The sequence below is a fragment of the Dermacentor andersoni genome, chromosome 9 (assembly GCF_023375885.2).
Source record: "Dermacentor andersoni chromosome 9, qqDerAnde1_hic_scaffold, whole genome shotgun sequence".
In the NCBI taxonomy this organism is placed as follows: domain Eukaryota; kingdom Metazoa; phylum Arthropoda; class Arachnida; order Ixodida; family Ixodidae; genus Dermacentor; species Dermacentor andersoni.
This window is the reverse complement of record NC_092822.1, coordinates 84,498,210-84,523,236: the sequence shown is the minus strand read 5'-3', so window position 1 is coordinate 84,523,236 and position 25,027 is coordinate 84,498,210. Positions and strand designations below refer to the sequence as shown.

At 44.3% G+C, this 25,027-nt stretch overlaps 2 long non-coding RNA genes across 2 annotated transcripts in view; one reads left to right on the top strand and one right to left on the bottom strand.

The window, feature by feature from the left end:
* LOC129384120 (uncharacterized) overlaps positions 1 to 25,027 on the top strand; it is a 269,966-nt gene that overhangs the window by 86,968 nt on the left and 157,971 nt on the right. The window lies entirely within an intron of this gene.
* Positions 12,353 to 25,027, bottom strand: part of LOC140213223 (uncharacterized) — a 28,978-nt gene continuing 16,303 nt past the window's right edge. The window contains exon 5 of the long non-coding RNA XR_011890167.1: positions 12,353 to 12,418. This is a non-coding gene — a long non-coding RNA (uncharacterized lncRNA). The remainder of the gene's footprint in view (positions 12,419 to 25,027) is intronic.

Here is a 25,027-nt window from a genome sequence, read left to right as displayed (position 1 = left end):
GTGGAATTATTCTTCTCTGAAGTTGTTGAAGTCTTCTCCCGAGATCATGCGCCAGGTTGTTTTAGTGATAGGTGTGGTGAAATCATGAATTTGATGTCACCAATGCTGGTAAGATTAGATACGTTTCGCAAAATTCTTTCTTTTTGAGTTCGAGGAGAACCTCTTCCCTTGACATCATAGAGGCATTATACTTTTCTCCAACTTTGTCTTTCAGGCATTTAGTCACCAATCAAAGGAACAGCATCGCATCGGGATAGATCCTTCGCTGGGTTTAATTGGAATATGAATGCGAAAGGTACGCGTTTCAGAGGCCGATGTGGAAGGGGGGTATATTTCTGCCATAATGGGCTCGCAATATTAGGCGGCGGCAGCTGCCACTCACCACCGAGCCCAACACGGGGATGCTACAAGGCTTGGAGGATACCTGCAGACGCCACCTATGAACCGCAAAGTGCATATAATACACAAGGTGAGCCCATGCCACCTGGAAATGTGAGGAGGAGCGAGTAGGATGCAGGGAAAATCTAGGGAAATGCATATAATACACAAGGTGAGCCTATGCCACCTGGAGATGTGAGGAGGAGCGAGTAGGATGCAGGGAAAATGTACAAGTAAGAGTAAAAGTAAAACGTTGGAGAGCGGCCTAGGAAAAGGCGACTGTGGACTTTCCCCGGGTGGGTCAGTCCTGGGGGGCTGACTCCGTGAAGTGAAGGCAGAAAAGGTGCGTTGCCCCCGCCGAGGAGCCATAAAGGTCCATACACCAGGCCTTGGTTCAACCCCCAGGAGGATACACTTTTCCGTGTACATGGCAAAGCCGCGCAGGACTAGGCGCGAGGAAGGATGAGAAACCCGTGTGCTTAAGTGTGTGGTGGCATAAAGCACCAAACGCCTGCTCACGCCGACGCATCCGCGGAGCTTCCCCTCTGAAATTTGTTGCTTCGGCAATGTGTACGTACATGGTGGATGCTTCAAGTGCTAGAGGCTTCAATTTAAAAGTTCTGACGTAACTTGTCACACCAGGACATAGCGATCGTAAAACTATGGGTATATAGTGTACACAATATATGTCGTGAAAGGCTCTACTAGGAAACCAGATCAGCAAATACGGCAGCGTTGCCATATAGTGTGAAGGTGCTCTATTTATCGAGATACAAATTGTACGTGTGCAAAGCAAGAATTATGAAACAGCGCTAAAGAAAACAGCTTTGCATTAGGAGAGACACAACTTTAAGGGAAAACGAACCTCAATGTTGAGGTTTCGACAGCATAGCTTGTAATGAGTACGTGATTTGGCACCTCAAAGCTCACGTTTGATTAGGTTCACGTGTACAAGATAACACGACTCATCAAAAAAGCTATTTCTTCGTTAAACAACCTTACTCACGCCAAACTCATGAACATAACCTTACGTTCTTGCAGTGTGAAATGCCTAAGGTATTTTGCGCAGGTGCTGATGCCGATGATTCGTGATTACGGTACGCTACCACGGTGTCGACAATCACTCGACAGGTGAGAAACCAGTGCACCTCAGAAACATATGTTGGTTGCTCATTGGGGCCTATCGGTCGCACCTTTAATGGCAACATTACCACGCAATATTGGGGACCTACGACTACGTCATCGCGACCAGCGCACGCAATAAATCAGCTGAAACATATCCTCCTCTGAAACATGAATATTCATGCTTCGTCCAGGCTTCCGTATGCTGCCGGAAGCAAAAATGAGTTTTATACATGGATATCAAAATGTTCTTGTTTAGTTAACCTTAAAGAATATGCTGAATGTATTTAGAGGCTCTTATGTTTAGATTAGCACGTTTATCTCAAGGAAACTTCCACTTTCTGTATACAGTGCCCATCGTGTTTCTTTCGTTAGTTCCTAACGTTCATGCTGCTGAGAATGAATTTTCAGAAAACGTAGTTGGTAAACGTTGTCTATTATTATTCGCGTTACACTCTGCTAAATTAAAAATTTAGTTCTGTTCGTACGTGTCAAAACCACGACCTGATTATGAGGCACGCCGTAGTGGAGCATTTAAACATTTGGACCACCTGAGGTTCTTTAACGTGCAACTAAGCGTAAGTATACGGACGTTCTCGAATTTCACCCCCACAGAAATCCGGCCGCAGTGGCGCAATTTGAGCTAGCAGTGCTTCTCGGAACGACTGAGACGTGATGAAGGGGTCTTTTTCGACACGCCTGATAAACTTTTATGCGCCAACCTCGTAACATTGGGCTTACAGCTACAACGCAGAAAATATTGTCTGTAGAATTAGTCTGTGCTTTTTTAAAACACAGTGCTAAATTGTAACTGAATGCTGCCAATTTAAAATTGCATTGATGCTTCGATGCTCTATCTCGCAAAATCGTAGACCTGCTACCGCATGCTTTCGTCGCCTATTTTTATAATTCGGCTGCCCAATAAAAGACCACATATACGAATATGATATTTCAAGCAATGCAAATTCTGTCCGACCACTGTACTGACTAGTGCCCCAGAAACATCAGGAAAATTTCAGATTTTGAAAAAAATGAAGTCTCAATTGCTATCATCATCATCATCATCATCATCATCATCATCATCATCATCATCATCATCATCATCATCATCATCATCATCATCATCATCATCATCAGCCTAGTTACGCCCACTGCAGGGCAAAGGCCTCTCCCATACTTCTCCAACTACCCCGGTCATGTGCTAATTGTGGCCATGTTGTCCCTGCAAACGTCTTAATGTCATCTGCCCACCTAACTTTCTGCCGCCCCCTGCTACGCTTCCCTTCTCTTGGAATCCAGTCCGTAGCTCTTAGTGACCATCGGTTATCTTCCCTCCTCATTACATGTCCGGCCCATGCCCATTTCTTTTTCTTGATTTCAACTAAGATGTCGTTTACCCGCGTTTGTTGCCTCACCCAATCTGCTCTTTTCTTGTCCCTTAACGTTACACCCATCATTCTTCTTTCCATAGCTCGTTGCGTCGTTCTCAATTTCAGCAGAACCCTTTTCGTAAGCCTCCAGGTTTCTGCCCCATATGTGAGTACTGGTAACACACAGCTGTTGTACACTTTCCTTTTGAGGGATAGTGGCAACCTACTGTTCATGATTTGAGAATGCCTGCCAAACGCACCCCAACCCATTCTTATTCTTCTGGTTATTTCAGTCTCATGATCCGGATCCGTGGTCACTACCTGCCCTAAGTAGATGTATTCCCTTACCACTTCCAGTGTTTCGCTACCTATCGTAAACTGCTGTTCTCTTCCGAGACTGTTAAACAGTACTTTAGTTTTCTGCAGATTAATTTTCAGACCCACCCTTCTGCTTTGCCTCTCCAGGTCAGTGAGCATGCATTGCAATTGGTCTCCTGAGTTACTAAGCAGGGCAATATCATCAGCGAATCGCAAGTTGCTAAGGTATTCTCCATCAACTTTTATCCCCAATTCTTCCCACTCCAGGCCTCTGAATACCTCCTGTAAACATGCTGTGAATAGCATTGGAGATATCGTATCTCCCTGTCTGACGCCTTTCTTTATAGGGATTTTGTTGCTTTCTTTGTGGAGGACTACGGTGGCTGTGGAGCCGCTATAGATATCTTCCAGTATTTTTACATATGGCTCATCTACACCCTGATTCCGTAATGCCTCCATGACTGCTGAGGTTTCGACTGAATCAAACGCTTTCTCGTAATCAATGAAAGCTATATATAAGGGTTTGTTATATTCTGCACATTTCTCTATCACTTGATTGATAGTGTGAATATGGTCTATTGTTGAGTAGCCTTTACGGAATCCTGCCTGGTCCTTTGGTTGACAGAAGTCTAAGGTGTTCCTGATTCTATTTGCGATTACCTTAGTAAATACTTTGTTCGGTTATACCGCATGGATGGCACTCGGCTAGAGAACCTGGTATTTATGACCTGCACATGTGAGTGTGAGGCCATACAGATTTGAAGATATATATCTTTCTTTTTTTTTTTTTAGGAGGGTTCCCGTACAGTGATAAAATAAAGGAAAAGACATTAAAAGAAAGAAAAAAAAAGGAAGAAAAAGGGGCGGAAAAAAAAGGAACATAACAGGTGATTTGAACTCGTGACCCTTCGATGTTGCCCGGAAAGATAGCTCAGTCGGTTGGTTCGTCAGGCCCCAGGCTACTTTCAAGCGCCACAGCTCCTGCTCCGAGCCTCACACTTACGTGGAAAGAGACTCATGTTGTCCGCATGAGTCTCTGTCCGCATCAGCACTCGAATACGACGAGAGAAATTACTGAGACGTGGAAAATTCCCTTGAAAAAAAATCTGGTTTGCTAGACAAATGCTAGACAAAAGATGAGGGGTGAAATATGCGCTCACCGAGAGGGCATCTTCAGCACGAGACATCCACAAGGCACCTTACAGAGATGTGGAGAGCTTCGCGGCCGGAACGAAGCCTCCCCTCTCCGCCGGCCAAGAGGGGGAAACGCGCTTTCCGATCGCTCAAGGTTCTAAAGCGCAATGCAGAAAAAAGCAATCAACTGTATGCGCTGTCTCATTCATATTTATTATCAATATGTTTTTGAGTGGTAGGCTGCCAAAGCACTAATATATGCATTAATGCTGTGAGGTATTTTTCTGTAGAAGACAAGAGTTCAACATCCTGTGTGCTACATACATAAAAACTCAGTGGAACACTGACCTCACTAGCGACTAAAATCAGTAGCGACTAAGTGTTCTAGTCAGCAATCTGTTACATTGCGTCCTTTGTGTATCATACGTTAAAGAGGGGTGTTCCAAACGTTAACCACGCAGAAAACGAAGAGCTTCGTAATGCCAGTGATAATGCTCCGGTTGAGTATTCTGACGTCATTTCTTCTTGAGTTCGAAATGGGCGCTCACAGACAATACGCACCTACTCCGTGTGTCATGTGCGCACCAGGCCAAGTCCACGTAAGTCTGACGATAGGCGTTCCGTCGATCTCAACGTGCCCTTCGACAGCTCTCAGGCCCATGATACTAGCAGGAGGAACATCACTCCGCCGGAGCTCCCTGGTGACCTTAAATGAAGCGCCGTCTGTGATTCTCTGGAACGGGCGCGTGGACCCTAGGAGGGTATCCTTGAAAGCGTAGTTGGCTGGGGCTGGTCTGATTGGTAATTCGTTTGATGACACTGCAACCCACATAGCGAGAGCATTACTACCGCACTAACTTTAGGCGCGGCAATCTGGGGGCGAATTTGAAAGACAACAATATCTCTGGTCGCATTTGATACGGACACTGTATGCTGCATTGAACGTCCGTAGAGTACCTGCATACAATGACCGCAATAATAGACTGAGACAGGCTGCAGATGTATGCGTGCTGTTTCAAATACAGCTTGTTGAAATAACTTCGTATTCGTGAACGATTTGATGTAATGTGACGAGTTTCGGCCACGTATGATGCAAAGATGCTCAAAGTCAAAGTTTCAGGAGGTACGGTTGCGATGTGCTTCTTTGCCAGAGCTGGTACAGATTGCAGCAATCTTTGAAGCGACAAGTTGAAACAGCCCACAAAGGCTCAACACAAGTGTCAGTCATTATACTTTTATGGTTCAGTCTCGCCACGATTAAGCTTCCGGAACAACTCAGTGGCATTGAAGGCTTAAACCATGCCATATGCGCCAACAATACAACGCTATAGACAAAAGCATCCAAAACCGGCCAGCCGCAATCCTTCCTTCTAGAGGTAGGTGCTCAACCAGATAGAACAGCACCTCACCATATGCGGTCGCCAGTGCACCTCCAAAAATGTATCTTTAGTAGGTTGTATTAGGCTTGAAGCAATTGTGCTACGTCTATCATATAGGGCGTCCAGGCAAGCGCTCAATAAACTGGCCAACGAAAATAAAAGAATAAAAGCATGGGGCAAAATGCAATTTCATGACGTGAGGTATTCATGTCACCATACCTCTCGCGTCTAAATACCGCACGTCTTCTAAATACCGCACCGTGTTTTTAAACTTTTTGTTATTATACAGCTTGGTAAGATTAGCCGGGGCACACGCTATATGATAGCCTACACCTTGCGGTAGGATCGCACTATTTATAAACTGCTGGCGGTCATCATGTGGCAATTCATTCACAATGGTTAGAACACTCACCATCTCTTTCACTCTGAACTACTTCGTAGCTAGAAAAGTTTGAGAGTTGTGCTTTAAAGCTATTAAAGCCTTGTCTTCATATACGAATATACGTAAAACACTTGCGCAATGTTAATCAAATTCTAGGTCAGTTTCTAAGCTAGCTGGAAAGGTGCGGCGCATTAGACGCGCAACCCACGATCCTATGCGCGCGCCACAATGCTGCACGTGAAATCGTTCAATAAGAATAAAAGGAGTCGGTCATATATAAAACCCTTGCAGAGACACCAAAGTATGAATTAATGCAGTCGTATTGATCTTGAATTCTATCATGCATTTCTTATATGTACTTCCTTACAACCACAGCCAATTTCTTGCCTTGTGCGCGAAATCTTAGTGACATCCGAATAACTACTTCTTTATTTTTAACTCTCCATGCTGCTTCACGAACTGACTTTCATTGATACACTTTTCTTATTGTCGTTGCTAAACTGTGGAAGCATTATATCCCGATTTATGATTTCTTGGTTGCGTTTAGAACTAAAAATTCCGGCCATACACAATATATGTTAGTTACAGCACCTGCGAACCGTCCAGGGCTGTTTATACGAGTTTAGAAGAACTTTTACACTGGTGTCGACCAAACACAGCCGATATTTATCGCAAGGCTTTCGTAATGAGCAAGTCATGTTATCACAAATTCGATGGAGTTGCCAATGAACTTTCCTAGTACGAAGCAGCACCGGCTGAGAAATAAACTGCGTCAGTTGGAAGGATTATGTGTTCTCCTTTCCGTGTGAATTCTGAGTTTGACCAAATTTTGTTTGATCGCAATAATTGGTGCAGCAGTGTGTGTTCAGATAAGGTAACACTTAGAAGAATCACGAGCAGATTTTTTTTCAGTGAAAATTTTATATGAGGAAGATTATTGTCCCTTAGAAAGAAATCACCCTTTGTTTTGCTAGAGGCAGTCGGATTTCAGGGGAGAAAATTGTATATCATTAAGGGTGCACAAGCTAAATTGTGTGACTTGGATTTTACGTGTTTGAAGACGCACCATCCAAAAACTAGAACATTGTATGCCACCAAACATTTTTGGTAATGGGAAATTATTACAATTACTGGCCCAAGAACATACAATTTACTCACACTGTTTATTTTATTTCTTTATTGTACCGTCGTGGTTTTACGGCATTGTTGAAAGGAGTAAATTATATCTAATCAAGGAGAGAGAAACAACAGTATGCAAAAGAACTTTGAGAAGAGTAAAAAAAGAAGATACATGTAAAAATGCATATGAGTTACCCGTTTCATAATTATGTGATCCTGTCAGATGGTTGCAAATTGTTCAATGTATTGTTGGAGTGCGTGAGTAAATGAGGGGACATATTTATTACAAAAGGAGCAGTGTTCCAAATTTTATTACCAAATTATTGTAGTACACGTTCACCTATACCTTATTAGCGAGAGGAATGTTCAATTTACCTAAGGATAATTGTCTAGGGCAACGTGGAGTGCAACGCAACACAGTAGGGCAAGAAAAGGATGATTTTATTTGGCAGTGATGTCTAAGGAAGAAGCCACCACCCTACGGAGACAATTAAGGAATAGATATGGTCATGGAATTATCATGCACCGGATACACCCCGCACAATTGTCATATCCATGCCGATTCGTTGAAGTACCGGACACCCTAGAACACGTAGTGTTGGTGTGCCAGCAATGCGATAAAGGCACTCCAGATGAAGCTACCGAATCGCTACACTTCTGGCCCTGGCGACAAAGAACTCCAATCATTATCACGATCAGAATCGCTATAAGCGACCGAAGAAACGTGGGAGACAATGCTAACCCCACCGAGCCTGGAGGATCAGCAAAGTTTTTGCGGACAGATCGCGTGCCGCGTCATCAGCCAACGGCTTCCTGGACTGAGAGAGCCGACAACCTCCTACCTGTTTCGCCCTATAAACGTTTACCTCCTGAGTTAGCGCACGACATCCAATCCAGAAGCTAATTTGCAGCAAACACTTTCAATCGGCGATTGTCAGTGTAAGTGATTATATTTGACGACTCCAACGTATTTCGTTGAGCATCAATTCTTAAGGGTTTAATGATTTTCACCTGGATTTGGAAGACGACTTATTTTCTTTTTTGTGGGCGTGTGTTAACACTAAGGATATTTCATACCCATTGGCAAATATTTTTTAATTCGACGTTTGGTTTCAGCTCAAGATCATCTCCATTAATAGGTCGAACTATCATGCATGGATCTTCAGCCTAGATCAGCACATTGGAAGGCTTCACTACGTGCAGCAAATTATCCACATCTAAGGCAAAAAGTAATAAATATTCCGCGCGCCATTTCTGCAGGAACACTGGTGCGACGGTACCGCAAAGAACACGTCATGGCATTCATTACGACTGATTGGTAAAGATGCTTAAGGTAATTCCAAAAAGCGCAAACATACCCCCCCGACCACCAGAATCTGGTAGTTTAAACAGTAGTACAGAGCAATCAACAGTGTCGACTGCTTTGCGAATGACAGGTACTAACGTATCGTAAGTCAAGGCTGTGTCCTAATGGTGATGGAGGCAGCCTAATCTGGTCTGAAACCGTGTTGCTAATGAGAGACCCCGTTAAATTTTGCGATATATCTATAAACAAGGTTTCCAATGATTTCTTAAAAACAAACATTATGTATGCTCAAGAGCAGATTGGCATGTAATTGGACGGGTGAGGGCGATCGTACTTTTAATATATCGAAACAACCTTTGATGTTTTACACAAGTTCGGTGCTTTGCTACTTCTACAGAATCATTGAATAGACGACATCAAACTGGTCCGAGAACGTAAAGGTTTTCTTTAACGACCCTTACTTTTACTTCATCGAATCCTGCCGACTTTTGATGGCATTCTTAACTCTATAGATGTCGTTTTTGAACGTTCATGTGGTGCAGTGAAACAAAATTGACACTAGAATTCTGAAGACTACGTTCATTACTGAGCTCCACAAATTTTGCAGCTAAAAATGGAGAAAGGAAAATAAATAGACGTTAAATAATCAAATCGTGCTCATAGCAATAACATCAGGAAGTGCCCTTGGTGCACGAGAATTGCCAACGACTTCATTCACAATTACTCAAGTTTTTTTTTTTCAGTTACGGTTCGCCTGTTCTACTGGAATTTCGCAATTATCCTTTTCACTCTTTCATCGTTCCCACAGACTTGTTGCGTATAGATTTTAACTGGCGTCAATAAAGGTAGTGATCTTTTTGAGTTTTCCATTTACCACACCACTAATCCTGCTCTGTATGAATTCGGCAATTTTTTTAGTCATCCTGAGACATAGAGGCATGTCACTAGAACGATTTGAAGCTTCTCTATTCGGTCTAATTCTACTTTCAAGAATGGATGTGAAGTTTAAAAATTTCGGACGATGTCATCACGCTATGTCCTGACCTAAATTATTTATAATAACATTTATAAAATCTTGTTGTCTATCTTGGTTACACACCTAGGACCATCACCTTTTCCTACTGGGAATTGTCGACACCGAAAATAATGGCCAGTGATCGGCAGTAGACTTATCCTATACACAAGGCAAACTAGCCTTTTTCGAATTTGCAATGCTTGATCCATTGAAGTAGCGAAAGTGCAGGCACTCTGACGAGATTGCGAAAGTGGTATGATTTTATAAGTGTGTATAGTCATCATGACCTGAACTACTGGTGGCAGTGTTCATATCACGATCTATAAACACCAGCTCGTCAATATTTTTTTGGTTGGTGCTCTAAACTTCATTTCATATTTGTCAAGATTCGAGACATTCGGAAGGACGATAAGGTTCACCGAATGTAAGTGATGATTCCAGAGTGATGAAAAAAAGACTCAATGGCATATGTGCCGCATGAAGGTGGCGGGAACGTTGTAAATACGTGGTGCATATTGTAAAACGAGAGCTACTGCTCGCCCAGAGAAGATAATCGCGCGACTGACATGCCATTGTGTAATCTCGAATAACAATTATTTCGCCCTTCTTTGGCCACGTTTCAGCAATGATGCCAAGGCGTTGCTGCTGCTAAGATAGAAACGAGAAAAGGTGATTCAAATTTTTTTGTGCTGTGAGTGTTGCCATGAAATACTGTCATGCATCTGTGAGAACAGTTGCTGCCAACTTGTAAATTCGTAAGCGGCATTCTTAGTAGCACGTGGTATTAAGTACAGACACGATCAAGTTAATTACGCCACATGACAAATTAGTCAATTTCTACTTTCACTGTCCTCCTCATAGTTTCTGAAGAACCCTTTGGCATAATAATGATTCCGAATGCCTGGGGATAATTGCCACCAACTGGAACATCCATGATATCCATTACTTCAGAAATAATATCGGAATAATAACGACTCTGACCTTGCTAGCTATGCCCGCTGTCTAAACGTCAAGCATGCACTTTAGTCTACGTCGAATATGTATATTTGTAGCAATACATAGCTGCATGACTAAAGAAAACTGATCACAAGAGATGAACCTCAAGCTGTTTTACAGGAATCGAAGAACATACTTTATTAACTAAAGGGCCAAAAATCCCATCATTCCGACCCTTCGTATCAAAGTGCCTTATCAAGTCCTAATAAGCCCACAATTTCGTCTCGTGTAGTAAGAAAGAAAATTTACATTTTGGTCAATGCCCTGCTAGGAATAATTTAACTACGTTTGCGTTAATATCGTGAAAGAGGTAAGGAAGATTTAAGGTAGAACGTTTATTGTGCAAAAAACGACGCGCATTTTCAGTGGCAAAATATTGCGACACGATAACAAGGTTCTCGCACTTTTCTCAGTTAACGTTTATTTTCTGTGTAAATAAATATGTACGTCGAAAAACTAGTATTGGTTCCATTGCATGAAACGTTTTTTTTGCCTAGTAGAAAATTATAGTTACTATAAAAATATTTCCCTTTAGCGACGTTCTTTACATGCACGTACCCAGCTGACCTTAGTGGCATCATCGGCCTTTCTCACTAGTCTGATAACATAGGTAATAAAAGCACATAGGATTTCAGATAGTAGGTGCAAGTAGAGAGTAGTACCAGAAGTCGTTACGCCAGACTAACTTTAGACATATAGTTATGCGTGCTTTGGCATGCTTGAAACCTCAACACACGAAAGAAAAAACACGGATAAAGTATCCCTGAAAACCGAAGCTCAACTCTTTTCGTGGCGCTGATCGGACAAATTTTTCTCACTTCTTTCACTACAACAAAAGAAACAGCTCGGAATGGAATATCAATATAAATTTAGTATTATTGCTAAAGCTACATATATAGAGACGCAATACAGGATCTTAAAATAAGCTAAGTTCTTTTGCCTAAAATAAAAGAATTCGGCATGTTTTTAAAGTAATAGAATATTAAGTCCTGTGAGGCCATTCCATGAAATGTTATTCTACGAATAATGTTTTTAAACGCTCTTAGAATTGGCCCATTTCCCTGCTGTTGCAATTTTCGTGTTTTCCTGTTTTTTTTTACGAAATGAATACGGTAAGAAACTGCATAATTTTTTCTGATAATGTTCAAGAGCATATCTGAAGACTTGTCATAAAATTTTCCAGCTTGGTCACTTTAGTTAAAATGGATGCAAAACGCCACTGGTTTTGGCGTCATAAGAGGTGCTTTGTCAAAAGAGCAAAAGTTGGCAATAAAAAAACACAGTGGCCGGCAGTGAGTTTCTGTGAGCAACTATTTCTAATAATTCAAATTACCAACAAATATATGGCCGCATACAGTGTTTTAGTTATGCAATGACAGCTCGTCAAACATGTAAAATCTGCAAGTCACAAAATAGGTGTTTGTCTTCGGCGAATTACAATTTTCTTCCTGTAAATCCGCGCTGTGTGGCGGAAAATTTTCCCACCTCCTACACAATTTTCGCTGGATCCAAGAAAATACCCGGGTCTCCGAGATAAGTCGCTCCTTCACGACCACACCCAGCTTTCTTAATTTAACACTTTGTACATTTCCAAAGAATCCGCTGAAAGGAAATAATTTACAGTCATGATCCAGGATTATATATCCGGAATTGACCCTTTTACCAATTGTGGATATATAAAATCAAGACGAGAGAGACATTTTTCATGTAAATCCGCGATGGATCAACGCACCGCGTTTGTGTTTTCCATCCCAGACCACCGCGTCGGGGGGGAATCCCAGCCTACGGTACGCATGTCTAGTCTTCTTGCCTCCGTTAACGTATGCCAGTACCTTCCTCGGCCCATGAACTGGGTGAAGTGGCCGCTGTACGTACCATCATTTTTCATGATGTCAGGATCTGCAAAAGCAGAAGCAAAAAAAGAACGGCGTGCGAGTCGTAATCTATTGAACATAATAAATCAATTGATTCCGGTTTAAATGTTCTCGAGGTGAAGCGAAGTGATGGCGGAGTCTGCTTTCTCAGCATTTTTGGTAACCCACTACGTTATCGCGTACCATTCCTAACTTGGTAAATTTTGAAGTGTGGTGTTTCTTTCTCTCTCTTTGTTGGACTTCATTATTTTTATTCTTGACCTTCGACAATACCGAATCCGCAAGTGACGATTTTGGCATTTCCTCTAGTATCGATGTATTCATGCTTTAGAAATGCTCAACTACACATAACTAATTGGGTGTCTAAGAAGGTACAATGATCCCCACAAGCTATTCATTTACAAGCCATTTTGTCCGCGCTCCTTACGCAACTCATGTACGAAGTGCAGAAATAAATTGAAATTCAAAGAAAATTCAAACGACAATGCCTGAGCAACAATAAAAGAAATCGGTATATCGCAGTTATACGACATCTTTTGCGACACGAAACTACCGATCTGCCCCGGTCACCTACAGGAAAATTCTGGACCATGCATTTTTTTTATTGCGAGAGCAATCATACACAATCGAGCCATAGTCATGTGGTGTTCTTTACCATCGCTGCCGCCGTAAAGTCATAGTATCGACGGCGCTTGAACGGACAGCGCGCAAAGAGTTTTGTTCAAGCGATATCCTGTACTTGTGAGCGCGAGAGGAGGTTAGGCCGAGAAGATTGGTTCATTGGTAACTTGGGAACCTAATTTGAATGTCTCCTGGGGTTCGAGCGAAGAGCGCGCCACACAGAGTTCCCTCCGAATAGTGCGACACATACAGAGCTGCTATTGTCTACTGGAGCTCCAAGCTTAGCCGTTTAGCAAGCATGTGATTGGCGAGTGTGGCACATGAATTAGCGTAAGCTAAGTTCACCTGGCTTAAATATGCTTTGTGTGGCTACAAAAATTTAATTTCAAATAAATATCGCTGTATAGATGAAATATTTCGCAATAATTGCACACGATTGAAAAGAAAATATAAGTGCATATTCACACTGGCGACTCGCCGAGGTCACGCGACCAAGATCGCATAGCGGCCGGTGGCATAAGTGACACGGTGGCAATAACCACTTTGCACGATAAGTGACTGCTTCGGGTCAGTGCCTCGCTCCTGAAGAGTAAAGAAAATGGAGAAAAATTCCGACGCCTTGGTGTGCCCTGAAAGCACTGATTGCTTGTCAATCGTGAAAGAAATATGTCACATTAACGCTTGAAGCAAAGTAGTATGCGAAGATTAGGCGAATTCGCGTAGGCATCGTGATTTCCATGGTAGGTTATAGATGGCCGGACAGAAGTTATCACACGTAAATTTCGCGGTAAACGTTGTTCCTTTGGATGCAAAAACGGGATGAAACGCAAGCACGCTCCCAATTACTGCCGGGGTCTTGGAGCTAGGCCAGCGTGCCACCATGGGCGTTGTATGCAAGTGCTCTTCACACGCAGGTTATAACGCGGTTATATTTGTAGTGCGCATGCTCTGGTGTCCACGCAACGAACAAAAAAATAAAAATAAATAAGGACAACACAGTGGTAGCTTCGCCCGGAAGACGCAGCGCTCCCCGCGACAGCAAGCTTTAGAGTTGCCCGTATGCTCCTCAGACGGTACTCAATGCATACGCCGGTGGGAAATGTGCGAGCGACGCGGCACGTTACACAATTCCAACTGGATCGAAGGAACAGAGTCCTCCTGCATGCTACGAGACGCCTAGCGACGCAGGAATGATGAAAGGCGCCGAGAGTCGTGTTGCAGGCGCTTTACGTTGACGGCGCACGAGCCGACACAAGAAGCTGTCGTCAGCCAAAAATGCACTAAGCTTCTCAAAGCTCTGGCGTGCGCACCTAAACATTTCAGGGTGTTCAATTCCACCTCGCGAAGCATGCACCTGTGGTCTTATAATTACAGAACTGGAGCTTTGTGTTGGAGGTACCGTGATCGAATCCAATTGGTGGGTAGATGCATTTACGCAGCAGTGTACACATATGAGCATATTGCCGCACTGTAGCCATGGTGAAGAGCCATGTGGTGCCATAAACTTGAGCTTGATTGTCAGCATACAGCTGGGGTACTACGACGATGGCCACGGAGAAAATGAGGTTTGAGTGTACACATCACTGCTAACACTATATTAAACGACAAGCTAAGGTATCGGTAACCTCACTGACCATCCTGCACGGCTTTGCGTTAGCCTTACGATGAGACAAATCGAGGTCCTACAACAGGACTTGCTGCATTCCACAGGGCGCCCACGTTTCTAGATGCGTGGCAGGTGTCAGGGTGCTGTTTGTGTTGCTCAGCAGCTGTGGCCTCGTGTGCGGCATCGCACCAATCATGCCACTTCCACGTATGATTACAGTGCTGTCTGAGGAGCTGAAGCCCAAGGCTAACCCAGCTATGCCGCAGTTGGTACGCCCTTAAAACCATAATGGCGGAATCTTAAAGGGTGTCCGGGGGCTGCAGAGGCCTGGCGTGATGGGCGAGGAGTAAGAAATGGGTAAGGAGAAATGGGTAAGCGCCGCTTACCCATTTCCTGGACAGAATAATTGAATGCGCATTCGCGTACGCTATATCAAGTGTTCAGTTGTTGCTGCGGGCGGAAACGACGCAGCGACTTCGCAAGACGCACGAGAGTGTGAGCGATCTATTGGAAGAGATGGGAGCCACACCGTGTCGTGGGGCAAAGTAATATTTTGCTCTATTTCTGGTGCCTGCACTGCAGTGTTTTCTGCAACGTTCTTTATTACCGTTAAAGAATAATAATGCAAATCTAACCCAGGTGTTTAATTTGAGAAGATTTAAAACGATTAATGAAATGCTCGGCAATTGGTTTTATTCTGCAGAGCACATTGAGCTATAGTGATTACCCTGCTTGCACGATTACACCGCGCCACGGAGTGTAACGCGCAGTGACATCACCGCCCAAATATGAAAACAAAAATATAACTTGATGACTGTTCTACCGCGCAAATCAAGTAAGTCCTGAATCAACGCTCACCGTGTTGAAACGACCTTAAAGAACATACAAATGCATACAGACACGCAAAAAGCTCAATCTTAGTGGCTAGTCCCAATCGCAGTCCGACGGCACCTCCTTCTCGCTGTCTGCGGACCACAGAAATTCATCTGCAGTTCAATATGGTGCATTAGAACAGCCACACTTTTTGAAGGCCCGCGCAAACATCGTCTGCCGGAGGGCATTCCATGCACTATGGATCCACCTTGCGATGTCTGGAGGCGTAAATTTCTTCAGACTACCCATTCCATGGCATTGTGGCTAGCTGGCTTCCATTGAATTTTTCAGTAAGAATTGGTTTTGTCCTTGATTTTGAGTAGAATTCGTTAAGATCGTAACGCGCATGCAAATTTGAACGCACCTTTTATTCAAAAGGGGTGAGCGCTAGAATTATGCAAAGACGTGCTTGTCTGCCCATCCCGAATGTCAGATGCGGAGACCCGCACCAGATGACCCACATGATCACGAAAATACAGTTCCTTTGTGATTGGCCCCTCTCTCGATAACACTCTATCCAGGGTCGGTGCGCCGACTAGAGTGGGTTGATCTTGGAGATGTGACAGTAGTCATCACCATCAGCCTATTTTATGTACTCTGCAGGACGAAGGCCTCTCCCTGCAATCTCCAATTATCCCTGTCCTGCGCCAACCAATTCTAGCTACTGCCCGTGAATTTCCCAATTTCACTGCCTCACCTGGTCTTCTGCTGTCCCCGATTGCGCTTCACTTCTCTTCGCATCTAATTTGTAACCCTCCCCGTAATAGCCCAACGTGTATCTAATCTGCGCATTACATGACCTGCCCAGCTCCATTTGTTTCTCTGAATGTCATTTAGAATATCGGCTATACCCGTTCGCTCTCTCATCCAAACCGCTATTTTCCTGTCCCTTAACGTTATGCCTAGCATTCTTCGATCCAGGCACGTACTTAGGAATTCCTTTCAGGGGGGGGGGGGGGTGCCCAACCCAAGGCGACGTTTCTATGCAAATGAGGGGTGTACCTTCACTAGTACAATTGTGAATAACGCCCACCATTCACCATAAAAACGCATAGACCCACAAAAGAGAAATGAAATAAGGCGTATCTTATAGGTACGCCTGTGCGATACACCTCTCCTTGGCAAACAAAGAACCACGTCAAATGAACTCGCGCAGGAAGAGCACTGCCAAGAGCAAGTAAAGAAGCCCCGAGAGTGTGAAGTAAAGATAACTTTAGCAGAATAAAACAAAAAAAAACAGCAGTAGACAACAAAGGCACACGGACTGCGCGGAGTTGTGTTACTCCGCCAGCCAATCAGAGCAGCAAACAAAATCGTCGTCATGCGACCTTTTCAAAGTGGCGTCGTACTTGATACCTCCGGAGCGTCTGCTGTTCTTGAAGAGCCTTTTCATCGGCGGAAGCAATGAGTTGTGCAGCAGACATGGACAAAATGTAAGGAGTCTGAGCATTTCACTCTTCAAAAGTCTGCGGTGCAGTTCATTTCACTGCTGAACCCGTTTTACTCATAAAACTTCATTGCCAACTGAAGTGAAACCTCACAACGAATAGCAGTAGCGAAGCAAGCATGTTATTTCAGTTCAATAAAGAATTAGGCATTCGCCATTCCACTATAATAGGCGAGGGGAAAGGTATAAATGTACGCGCTACTAATGTAGACGAGCCGTAGGTAAAAATACTGAAAGATATCTATAGCGGCTCAACAGCCTCCGTAGTCCTCCATAAAGAAAGCAACAAAATCCCAATAAAGGCGTCAGGCAGGGAGATACGATCTCTCCAATGCTATTCACAGCGTGTTTACAGGAGGTATTCAGAGACCTGGATTGGGAAGAATTGGGGATAGGAGTTAATGGAGAATACCTGAGTAACTTGCGATTCGCTGATGATATTGCCTTGCTTAGTAACTCAGGGGACCAACTGCAATGCATGCTCACTGGCCTGGAGAGGCAAAGCCGAAGGGTGGGTCTAAAAATTAATCTGCAGAAAACTAAAGTAATGTTTAACAGTCTCGGAAGAGAACAGCAGTTTACGATAGGTAGTGGGGCACTGGAAGTGGTAAGGGAATACATGTACTTAGGACAGGTAGTGACTGCGGATCCGGATGATGAGACTGAAATAATCAGAAGAATAAGAATGGGCTGGGGTGCGTTTGGCAGGCATTCTCAGATCATGAACAGCAGGCTGCCATTATCCCTCAAGAGAATTTTCTAACAGGTGTGTCTTACATGTACTCACGTACGGGGCAGAAACCTGGAGGCTTACGAAAAGGGTTCTACTTAAACTGAGGACGACGCAACGTGCTATGGAAAGAAGAATGATAGGTGTAACTTTAAGGGATAAGAAAAGAGCAGATTGGGTGAGGGAACAAATGCGAGTTTGATATCTTAGGGCAGGACACGTAATGAGGAGGGAAGATAACCGATGGTCATTAAGAGTTACGGAATGGATTCCAAGGGAAGAGAAGCGTAGCGGAGGGCGACAGAAAGTTAGGTGGGCGGATGAGATTAAGAAGTTTGCAGGGACGGCATGGCCACAATTAGTACATGACCGGGGTAGTTGGAGAAGTATGGGAGAGGCCTTTGCCCTGCAGTGGGCATAACCAGGCTGATGATGATGATGATGATGATTATGAATTTAATTGTTGTAGTTACCGCCTTATTTGGGTAACAGAAAAAGTTTGAAGTACGAATTATTTGCGGCCTCGCGGAGGAACAGTGGCTGGTGATTATGAGGGCGTGGGAGGGGGCTTCATTGCAGTTGTATCCGACTATAGTAGCGTTTTTTGAATTAGCTCTGGAAGAATTGTACAGAAATATATATTCGTGGAACAATCACAGTTCTTTTGGATCCCTCGTTTACTGCTCTGACAGAAGTGCCACAACCGACTCGTATTGTTATTTGGGAAGTTACGTAACGATCCATGGCCGCCAGTCGCGTACAACCACATATGGCGCAGGAAGCTGCGATTCTGCAGGTACTGCGCCCACCGCGGAAGGTTAGAAAAACACTTACGTAAGCACAGCAGAGAAGCGGCTATGTTAGGTAGCTCGAATGATAACTGTAGAAGAGTCATTAACACACGGAATTGTCCTCCACTTACGAGGGCGTTATGAGTGCTTGCTCTTTAAATGAAAGATTCTGATTCAAATGTTTTCATTCATAAATAAATAAACAACGGTTAAAATTGGTAATTTTCGCTTTTCTTTCCTGTTTTTTCTCTCTCCTTTAGCAGATCGCTTAATTTGTCAGCTCCTTGCTACTCTTTTTTCCAGCTGCCCATTTTGCAAGAAAGTGCTGTACAATTAGGGAAAAACCAGACGACGTAACAGGTGACAGTGATATTGCTGAAGAGTTTAACAGTTATTGTAGGGTTTGATGATGGACGCTGTCTCGCATTATTTTATTTTCACCTTATCTAACTCATATCACGGGTATGTGTTCTGAGGATCTCTCAGCCGTCACTCGAGGAAACAATGAAACAAAAAGAAGAGTTAAACGCAATTGGCATTTCCTGTGGTCGCAACTCGTTCCACGTGCATACAGACCAGCTGGCCACGAACTGAATACCTTTCCTGGTCTCTAGATCGGTCTAAACAAAGAAGGTTGAACTAAGAAGCAACAACGATGCGCGTGACCTTTGAATAGACCGCGAAAAATGAATACATATCGAGTTAATCGCGCGGGCACCGAATTGATGAGGAAACTGGCCTTCACATCATAGGAGACGCCGATAACTACCGCCATCCAAGAGGAGTGAGAAAGGCAGCAACATGTTGACCGCCGAATAGCTGTCAAGTCTCAACATTGGTTTGGCGGCGCTTTAGGAATATGTGTGAGAAGTGGTGGCGTGGGCGGGGAGGGGGGGGGTATGCATCTTAAATTTGGGGGGGGGGGCGGGCCCCCGGGCTCCCCCCTTGGGTAGGTGCCTGCTTCGATCCATTGGTGTTTGCGCGGTCCTTAACTTGCTTTTTCAGCTTCTTTGTCAGTCTCCAAGTTTCTACCCCATATGTCAGCACCGGAATAATGCACTGATTGTACACATTCCTCTTCAATGATAATGGTAAGCTTCCAATGAGGAGCTGACGATGTCTGCCGTATGCGCTCTAACTCATTTTTATTATTCTGTGAATTCTCTTCCATGATGAGGGTTCCCTGTGATTAATTGACTTAGGAAAACTTGCTCCTTCACAGACTCCAAAGGCTGACTGGCGATCCTGAACTCACTTTCCTGGCCCGACTAGTGATAATTACTTTTGTCTTCTGCATATTAATGTTAAGGTCCTCAATAATTTGTTGTAACTCGTCTGCAGTGCTCCTGAATATAACGATGTCATGTGCAAACCGATGGTTCATGAGATATTCGCCGTTGATCCTTCTCCTATGCCTTCCCAGTTTAATAACTTGAATACTTCTCCCAAGCATGCATTGAATAGCCTTGGAGAGATTGTGTCTCCTTGCCTCACCCCTTTCTTTATAGGCGTCTTCCTACTTTTCGTGTGCAGAATTAGGTGAACTGTGGAATCTCTACAGATGTCTTCCAAGATATTTATGTAAGGGGTCTCTACACCTCGATTATGTAATGCATCTATGACTGCTGGTATCTCCACTGAATCAAATTCCTTTTCACAATCCATGAAAGCCATATAGAGAGGCTGATTGTAGTTTGCGGGTTTCTGTTACCTCAATGATCATCTTTCTACTTTTTGTGTGCAGAATTAGGTTAACTGTGGAATCTCTACAGATGTCTTCCAAGATATTTATGTAAGCGGTCTCTACTCCTTGATTATGTAATGCATCTATGACTGCTGGTATCTCCACTGAATGAAATTCCTTTTTACAATCCATGAAAGCCATACAGAGAGGCTGATTGTAGTTTGCGGGTTTCTCTGTTACCTCAATGATCACATGGATGTGATCTATCGTAGAGTATCCCTTCCTGAAGCCAGCCTGTTCCCTTGGTTGAGTAAGGCGTAGTGTTGCGTTTATTCTATTGCAAATTATCTTGGTCAACATTTTATATAATACTCGGAGTAAGGTAATGGACCTATAATTTTCCAATTCTTTATTGTCTCCCTTTCTGTGGAGCAGCATAATGTTTGCATTGTTCCTGTTTTCTGGGACCTTTCAAGTCTATAGACACGTCCGTACAGACACGTATAGGGGCGTTTGCAGGAAGATGGCATGACTTTTACACACGACTCAGCCTAACTCTCTCCCTATCTGTGCAGACTTTTCCCCCACAACGCATGAAGGGGCCTTTTGTGGGAACATATGTGACTCAAATAGAGCACCGCGCTAATATTGAGGACATGAACTGGAACGTAATTGTAGAAACTGACGGTGAAGCTTCACTCCGTGAAAAAATACCAGATTTGAGTTGTCAGTGCCGCTATAGGGCTTGCAGACAAATCCGTATCCAGGGTTTATTGGTAAAAAATATTTGACTCGTATTGAATAAAGTTCTTCGATGAGCAACGTGTGTCTTGGAAATCGGAGCCGGTAATCTCCCTGCGCTATCTGCATCGTGTAGAATGCTTTCTGCTAGCAATAAGATTCGGCCTGCTTAACACGTAGTACATCTGAAAAATGCATAAAGTACTTCAGATTTAGTGTGCGAGGGCCACTGAAGGTACGAAGCTCGTTTTTAACTTCGTATTGTGAAACCAACACCGCCGTTATTTTGAAAGATGGAAGGGAACAAACGGGAACTACACAGCATTAAAGGGGGGGGGGGGGGGGAGGGGCGATTTCCAGAAACTTTGTTAGTGGCAGGTAAGCTAACCCTAATACACGGCTTGGACTACTAGAACAGGAAAACCCTACTTCTACGGTAAAGTGAGATACACAAATGAATAAGCAAGGTATTAGGTGTTTTAGCTAATTGAACTAAGTGGCATAATGTAGTTTAAGAATGGTAGCCCGTGACATTGCAAGGCGTATCTTCCTGCAATGAACGAATTCCAATTCATCTATGTTACCAAGAGAAGGAGTGAAACAAAGTTTTGAGATTTGTATCCAAAGATTGCGACTAAATACATCGGTATTTCAGTTACTCCTAAGATTTATTCCATAAAACCGCTATTTATTGAAGGGATTGCACCGTTTATCAAGGATCTATTTTTTCCCGCAGTTGACGGCACAAGATTCGAGTTGAAGTGGTTTCATTTGCAAAGCCAGCAAGAAGTTTTTAAAACAATACTTTTTTGTCTGTGTAGCCTGCTCTCTAAACTATGTGCGGGCAAGACTCATTACTAGACGCGATGGCAATTACATGCCTGTAGAAATAAGAAACAGAGCGCATCGGGATTATGACTAATAGCAATCATCGACATTAATCTGTCCCATAAGTTATATTTTTCTTGGTCATCTCAAATACCAGGTGCTTTCTAAAGGCGCAATCTACGCTGTCTGTGCGACAGTAAAAAACGCACATTGTTGCAGGGCTACGTCGTGGTAAAGAATGCTGACAATGGGGTCACGACTCCGGGTCGCCTTGTGACGCCGCACGAAGTGACGCTGCACGAAGGCAGTGTCGCTATTCAACTCTCGCCAACTGGCAATATGTATGCAATTATTCTTGACACAAAGAAAAGCTAGCAGAAGCGTATCAGATACGCGAAGTATTCTCTTTGCCAGTTTAAGATGAGGATGGCCACATGGGCTTGTTGGTATGGCCTCTTTTAACACATTGTAGCGCAATATTACTATGATATCATCGAGTGATGCTCAAGAGACGAGCCGCCGTGAGAACGACGATGAAGTTGGTCTGTGCCCTTGGCGCGAGCAACTGTCGGCCTGGCTCTCTGGCTCCAGTGTAAATAGGCTCTAAATAGCCTCGTTCGTCTGTGTCTTTCCACGCGTAACATTTTGGTGGAGGTTAGCGATCCCCGTCCTTGCCATGGATCTTCGAAGTGGTCGGCACATCGAGCTTGTCACCATGCCTCCCGGTGACGAGGCCGCCTCTGCAATGGCTTCGGCTTGTCTGACTGCTCCAATCGTAACGGTTGCCCCACATCGCGACCCTGGTGTGTTCTCTGGCCTGGAGGGACAGGATGTTGACGAATGGATCAAGCTTTATGAACGTGCCAGTGCTAATAACAGGTCGGGCCCAACGATTGTACTCGCCAATGTCATCTTTTGTCTCGGCGGCACCCCACGCATGTGGCACCAAACGCATCACAACGAGATAACCAGCTGGGACAGTTTCAAAGAAAGGCTAATGTTCAGCGACCTCACTGGGCGCTAGGTTGCCGCGAGAAAGGCTCTTGCGTCATCTACAGAGCCGTACGTTTCATAAATCCTCGACGTCTTGGCTCTATGCCGCAAAGCTGACGATATGTCCGAAGCAGATAAAGTGGCACATGGCTAAAGGGGATCGCCGACGACGCTCCCAATTTGCCTGATTTCGGCAACGTCTCGACTATCGACGCCATCATAAAAGAATGCCGTCGCTTTGAACAAGCTAAGAGCCGCCGTATATGACACCACATCATGCGGCTACCCAAAACTGCTTCTACGTCGACATGCGAGGGTCCACCGCGTCAGACCACCACCTGTGACGACGTAACACGTATTATTCGCCGCGAAATCGAGGCCGCCTGTTCGCCAGCTTTCGCCGCGAGGCTTCTCGATCCACCAGCAACCACGATTGCGATGATTCAGGCCGTTGTACGACAGGAATTTGAGAACATGGGTCTGAACATGAGACGTGAAACGTGTTTTCCACGTCTCAACCCAGCGTTTCCCAGTTCTCTAGCGGCCCTCCTTGTCCCCGCCAGTCCTTTTCTGCCACATCTCGCCGCAACCCGTACGAATGGCGTACCCCTGATGACAGGCCGATCTGCTTCCACAGCTGTCGCATCGGCCACGTCGCTCATCAATGCCGCAACCGATGGCCACCACCTCCTCGGACATACACCGCCGCGTATTCCCGCACCTTTGGACCTTCTGTTCCCTATACCATCCGTCATAAACCGACTGCTGCTGATGCTCCTGCTCCGAACCTTTGCTACAGCCGCTCACCCTCACCTCGACGCCATCAATCTCGTTCGCCCCAACCCGGTCGCTTCTCTTCACCGCCTATCGCCGCGAGAACGACGATGAAGTTGGTCTGTGCCCTTGGCGCGAGCGAGTGTCGGCTTGGCTGTCTGGTTCCACTGTAAATGGCCTGTAAATGGCCTCTTTCGTGTGTCTCTCCACACTTAACAATATGAACAACAGGGACACAGAGATGCTCATTCGAGAAACACACCGCGCTTTGTGTCGATTGTGCCTTTCTGTGTCCCTATCGCTCAGCTTTCGCTACAACAAAGTAGAAGAAGCAGTTCTCCGTTGCATTGAGCTACAGTGATTGGTTGACGTTTAATTCGTCAAGCGACTTCACATACCAATTTTACGACCTAATTACTTTTATGGGATAAAAGCATGATCGCCTCCGCCAATGCGGTATACAACCTTCCCATTCACAACACAATCAAAAGCTATAATCTGAGCATTAGACAGTAGCTTTAAATTACGAAAACAGTGCATTGTTACAGAATGTTTGAAGGTCCGATTGCAAAACTCCTGTATATCAATCTTAGATTCTGTTTCAAGTGAATATACCTTGCAATTTCAGGCAACACAAATTTACAGAACTGCAATTGGCACCTAGATTTTTGCCGCCTGTATATCATTTTTGCGGTGCAAATAGAAGCACATGCGGGCTAGTACGAAGTAGAACCGAGTTTACAGAGTGTGACTGTACGTGCCACATATTTATTTTTACCGATACATTTCCGATATATTACCAAAATGTATCAACATATCATCAAGGGCAGGAGTGACGTAAGAATTTGGAAGAGCTTTGGAATAGATACAGAGTAGGACGAAACTGGGACGAGTTGGACTTAATGCAACTGTCAGACGACCGGATATAAAATTTGTACGCAAAGTAATGGGACGAGTTGGACTTAATGCAACTGTCAGACGACCGGATATACAATTCGTACACAAAGTAATAACTGCGTGCGCCGCTTTTGGACCATCTGTACTGCCAGCACGAAGTTACTGAACAAGAACAACCTCTAGCATGAATGAGAACTGGGTTCTCAGACCAGTTCAACGAGAAGCCGGCATTCTTCGTATCTCTTTCGGCTGAAAAAGCGTCAGAAATGAGTGGACATTTTTCTCATTCCTAAATTTTTCATAGCCCTCTTGTGAGAAAGGGCAGGCCGCAGTCTTCTGGCTCTGCTGCTTCCTATTCGGGTTCGTGTTTCAGGTAGCGCTAGCATCGTATACGTCACAGCAGACGGCGTGTATCGCCTAGCTCTTATGAATGCTACCATGTTTAGGCATGTCACCCTATCGTACTGCCTGCCTTCCGTCCGCCCAGCCTGGACCGTGCAGGCGGTGCGTTTGTCTGCCCGCTAGAATGGGTAGACCATACATAACAATGGTTTCAATTTATATAAGACCTATTAGCACTATCTCGACTCACACGCATTCTTATTGAAACAAAACCCGATTACATATTTAGTGTGTGCTTGCGAAAACC